The sequence below is a fragment of the Staurois parvus genome, unplaced genomic scaffold (assembly GCF_062004578.1).
Source record: "Staurois parvus isolate SC_StPar_1 unplaced genomic scaffold, SC_StPar_1.0 ptg002368l, whole genome shotgun sequence".
Taxonomy (NCBI): Eukaryota; Metazoa; Chordata; class Amphibia; order Anura; family Ranidae; genus Staurois; species Staurois parvus.
Genome location: NW_028320164.1, coordinates 139,865 through 145,864, shown reverse-complemented (window position 1 = coordinate 145,864; position 6,000 = coordinate 139,865). Strand labels below are relative to the sequence as shown.

At 45.6% G+C, this 6,000-nt stretch overlaps 1 protein-coding gene across 1 annotated transcript in view; it reads left to right on the top strand.

Annotated features, from left to right (window-relative positions):
• Window positions 1-787: 787 nt before the first annotated feature.
• Window positions 788-6,000, top strand: part of LOC149431169 (uncharacterized) — a 29,834-nt gene continuing 24,621 nt past the window's right edge. Inside the window, exon 1 of the mRNA XM_089665832.1 lies at window positions 788-865. The gene's annotated coding sequence lies outside the window, so the exon portion shown is untranslated. The remainder of the gene's footprint in view (window positions 866-6,000) is intronic.

Here is a 6,000-nt window from a genome sequence, read left to right as displayed (position 1 = left end):
TAGTCCTCCTGTGTATAATATACAATGTGTACGGGACATGCCGGGACTTGTAGTCCTCCGGGGTATAATATACAATGTGTACGGGACATGCCGGGACTTGTAGTCCTCCTGTGTATAATATACAATGTGTACGGGACATGCCGGGACTTGTAGTCCTCCGGGGTATAATATACAATGTGTACGGGACATGCCGGGACTTGTAGTCCTCCTGTGTATAATATACAATGTATACAGGACATGCCGGGACTTGTAGTCCTCCTGTGTATAATATACAATGTGTACGGGACGTGCCGGGACTTGTAGTCCTCCTGTGTATAATATACAATGTGTACGGGACGTGCCGGGACTTGTAGTCCTCCTGTGTATAATATACAATGTGTACGGGACATGCCGGGACTTGTAGTCCTCCGGTGTACAATATACAATGTATATGGGACATGCCGGGACTTGTAGCCTGTCCTGAAAATTGTATGTTAGTGCAAATAAAAAAGTATCACGTACAGGACGCAATTGTTTCTAAACAATGAGAAAGCATCCTGTCATTATAGGAAGACTGACTCCCACAGAACACCCCTCCCCCACTCTGAGCTACAAGAAAATGGAGGACACCCCTCCCCTTTGTTCTACAAGAAAATGGAGGACACCCCTCCCCTCTATGTGCTACAAGAAAATGGAGGACACCCCTCCCCCACTCTGAGCTACAAGAAAATGGAGGACACCCCTCCCCTTTGTGCTACAAGAAAATGGAGGACACCCCTCCCCCTCTTTGAGCTACAAGACAATGGAGGACACCCCTCCCCCTCTCCCATGCAGCTGTAGGCAGACACAGACAAGAATCTGAAGGACAAACTTCTGGAGAGATCAGGTAAGATGGGGCAGCATGGAGGGAGTACAGGGGTGACACTGAGATGGGGGGGGCACCATTTTTGGGAGGGGCAATACAGGAAAGACCGACAATCTGGTGATGGAAAACTTTTCATACAGGACGTCACCAGACAGAAACATTGGATAAATGGTCAGCACTTCCACCTGGCAGTACTCGGGTCGTTGTTTCGAATCCCAGCCATGGCACCTCCTGCCTGGAGTTTGTATGTTCTCCCTGTGCCTGTGTGGGTTTCCTCTGTGTACTCTGGTTTCCTCCCACACTCCAAAGACCTGTTGGTAGGTTAATTGGCTCCTGTCTAAATTGTCCCCAATATGTGTATGTATGAATGTGAGTTAGGGACCTTAGATTGTATGCCCCTTGAGGGTTAGGGACTGATGTGAATGTACAATATATATACTGTAAAGCGCTGTGTAAATTGACGGCGTACCTGAAATAAATAATCCGTCTGATCACATGACCCCCATCCATTGTACTGCACCCTCCCCTCCCTTCCCTGTACTGCAATAGTGCCGTCCTCTCCTCTAATATTAGAAATCTGAATCAAACAAATATGATTTATTGTTATCAGGAGGCGAGCAAAACCATGGACAGTGGGGTGGTAGTGGATATGATCTCCATGTATAATACATAAGGGGGGATATGATCTCCATGTATAATACATAAGGGGGGATATGATCTCCATGTATAATACATAAGGGGGGATATGATCACCATGTATAATACATAAGGGGGGATATGATCTCCATGTATAATACATAAGGGGGATATAATCTCCATGTATAATACATAAGGGGGATATGATCTCCATGTATAATACATAAGGGGGATATGATCTCCATGTATAATACATAAGGGGGGATATGATCTCCATGTATAATACATAAGAGGGATATGATCTCCATGTATAATACATAAGGGGGGATATGATCTCCATGTATAATACATAAGGGGGGATATGATCACCATGTATAATACATAAGGGGGGGATATGATCTCCATGTATAATACATAAGGGGGGATATGATCACCATGTATAATACATAAGGGGGGGATATGATCTCCATGTATAATACATAAGGGGGATATAATCTCCATGTATAATACATAAGGGGGATATGATCTCCATGTATAATACATAAGGGGGATATGATCTCCATGTATAATACATAAGGGGGGATATGATCTCCATGTATAATACATAAGAGGGATATGATCTCCATGTATAATACATAAGGGGGGATATGATCTCCATGTATAATACATAAGGGGGGATATGATCTCCATGTATAATACATAAGGGGGGGATATGATCTCCATGTATAATACATAAGGGGGGATATGATCTCCATGTATAATACATAAGGGGGGATATGATCTCCATGTATAATACATAAGGGGGGATATGATCTCCATGTATAATACATAAGGGGGGATATGATCTCCATGTATAATACATAAGGGGGGATATAATCTCCATGTATAATACATAAGAGGGATATGATCTCCATGTATAATACATAAGGGGGGATATGATCTCCATGTATAATACATAAGGGGGGATATGATCTCCATGTATAATACATAAGGGGGGATATGATCTCCATGTATAATACATAAGGGGGGATATAATCTCCATGTATAATACATAAGAGGGATATGATCTCCATGTATAATACATAAGGGGGGATATGATCTCCATGTATAATACATAAGGGGGGATATGATCTCCATGTATAATACATAAGGGGGGATATGATCTCCATGTATAATACATAAGGGGGGATATGATCTCCGTGTATAATACATAAGGGGGGATATGATCTCTGTGTATAATACATAAGGGGGGGATATGATCTCCGTGTATAATACATAAGGGGGGGATATGATCTCCGTGTATAATACATAAGGGGGGGATATGATCTCCGTGTATAATACATAAGGGGGGGATATGATCTCCGTGTATAATACATAAGGGGGGGATATGATCTCCGTGTATAATACATAAGGGGGGGATATGATCTCCGTGTATAATACATAAGGGGGGGATATGATCTCCGTGTATAATACATAAGGGGGGGATATGATCTCCGTGTATAATACATAAGGGGGGGATATGATCTCCGTGTATAATACATAAGGGGGGGATATGATCTCCGTGTATAATACATAAGGGGGGGATATGATCTCCGTGTATAATACATAAGGGGGGGATATGATCTCCGTGTATAATACATAAGGGGGGGATATGATCTCCATGTATAATACATAAGGGGGGGATATGATCTCCGTGTATAATACATAAGGGGGGATATGATCTCCGTGTATAATACATAAGGGGGGATATGATCTCCGTGTATAATACATAAGGGGGGATATGATCTCCGTGTATAATACATAAGGGGGGATATGATCTCCATGTATAATACATAAGGGGGGATATGATCTCCATGTATAATACATAAGGGGGGATATGATCTCCATGTAGGTGTGGAGGAGGTAGGTGATTTGTGTGGGGGGGGTGGTGTGAGTGAGCTGTGTGTTAGGTCCCCCACACACAGATCACCTACCTCCTCCCACCTAACACACAGCTCACTCACCCCTTCTCCCCTCACACAGACCACCTCCCTCCCCCCCACACAGATCACCTCCCTCTCCCCCTACATAGATCATCTACCTCCCCCCGACACTTACCTTCCCCCACTCACAAACAGACCAACTACTTCCTCCCTCCAACTCACCAATCACCTACCCCGCTACACACACAGATCACCTACCTCCTTCCTTAAATGTATTGTCTTCAATGAAGAGTCCAAATTCATAAATATCCAATGTTCACTGTGATCCACATCAATACACTCCTTAAGTGTTCCTGAAGAAGTCACATGATGTGACGTAACGCGTAGGGCGGAGTCAGGTGATATTGTCACACCCAGACAAGAAGTGATCAGGCAGATTGTAGAGTAATGGTGCAGATCACAGCTCTATACAAGTCTATGGGATTCTATGAAGGAAGCATCATTCCTGGGTGTACCGGGTATTGTGTACATTGTAATGTGAGGGTCAAATCTGAATGTCTTACCACCTGCTGCCCATAATATGTCTATAGACATCCTGGGTAGTGATCTATATCTGGATCCTAGCTGCATCCATGATTCTGGTATCATTTATTAGAGCCAGCAATCAGCTTTACTGTAAAAGTGATCCGAGTGGCTTTACAACCTCCCAATCACCTTTACAGTTCTCAGAACAGATATTCCCCTCCCCCATCTGCCACCATTCTCTGGCTCTCTTCCTCTTCCATCATGGTAGGAACTCGGGTCAGCTGTACATGGAGGAGATGGAGGAACATCTGGTCCCCGATCTCCACTGTTATGAATGAAGCCGGGGCACGGCGAGGATTTCATCACCTCCAGTGTCCGTGCTGTCCGGTACGGCTTGGGAAGCGTATGATCAAACACTATCTGAGCTTGATTAGCTGCTTTTGAAGGGCAGGAGAGGTATCCGGGGTTAATAGACTCTTGAAGCCTCAGTAAAGAGTACCTGTCACTGCCCTCAGCTATCATAAGAGGTTTTGTTCACCACTTGTGATATCAATAAAGTAAAAAAAAATAAGTGTGAAAAAAAAGAAATATAAATGTAAACACACATGTAGGTCCTGCACACATACACTGTATTGGCTCCGCCCTCCAAATCATGTGATTCAGGTGTTCCAATCCCCTACATGCCCACAGGTGTATACAATCAAGCCCCTAGGCATGCAGACTGTTTCTACAAACATTGGTGAAAGAATGGGTCGCTCTCAGGAGCTCAGTGGCTCCAAGCGTGGTCCCGTGATAGGTGGCCCCCTGTGCAATAAGTCCATCCGTGACATTTCCTGTCTACTAAATATTCCACGCTCAGCTGTTAGTGGGATTATAACAAAGTGGAAGCAACTGGGAACAACAGCCAGTCAGCCACCAAGTGGTAGGCCACGTCACATGACAGGGCGGGGTCAGCGCATGCTGAAGCGCACAGTGCGCAGAAGTCACCAACTGTCTGCAGAGTCAATAGCTAAAGACCTCCAAACTTGGTGTGGCCTTCAGATGAGCCCAACAACAGTGTGTAGAGAGCTTCATGGAATGGGTTTCCATGGCCGAGCAGCTGCATCCAAGCCTTCCATCACCAAGTGCAATGCAAAGCGTTGGATGCCGTGGTGTAAAGCACGCCGCCACTGGACTCTAGAGCAGAGGAGATGTGTTCTCTGGAGTGACCAATCACACTTCTCTGTCTAAATTTGATGGTTGCCAGGAGAACGGTACTTGCCTGACTGCATTGTGCCAAGTGTAAAGTTTGGTGGAGGAGGACTATGGTGTGGAGTTGTTTTTCAGGGGTTGGGCTTGGCCCCCTAGTTCCAGTGAAGGGAGCTCTTAAGGTTACATTTTGGACAATTTCATGCTCCCAACTTTGTGGGAACAGTTTGGTGATGGCCCCTCTCTGTTCCAACATGACTGCACACCAGTGCACAAAGCAAGGTCCATAAAGATATGGAGGAGCCAGTTTGGGGTGGAGAAACTTGACTGTCCTGCACAGAGTCCTCAACCCCATAGAACACCTTTGGGATGAATTAGAGCGGAGACTGCGAGCCAGGCCTCCTCCCCCGACATCAGTGCCAGACCTGACAAATGTGCTTCTGGAAGAATGGTCCAACCTTCCCATAGACACCCTCCTAAACCTTGTGGACGGCCTTCCCAGAAGAGTTGAACTGTTATAGCTGCAAAGGGGTGGGGCCAACTCAACATTGAACCCTACAGACTAAGACTGGGGGGCCATTAAAGGTCATGTGCGTGGAAAGGCCGGCCGACCAATATTGAACCCTACGGACTGAGACTGGGGGGCCATTAAAGGTCATGTGTGTGGAAAGGGCGGCCGACCAATATTGAACCCTACGGACTGAGACTGGCGGGCCATTAAAGGTCATGTGTGTGGAAAGGCTGGCCGACCAATATTGAACCCTACGTACTGAGACTGGGAGGCCATTAAAGGTCATGTGTGTGGAAAGGCTGGCCGACCAATATTGAACCCTATGTACTGAGACTGAGAGGCCATTAAAGGTCATGTGCGTGGAAAGGCTGGCC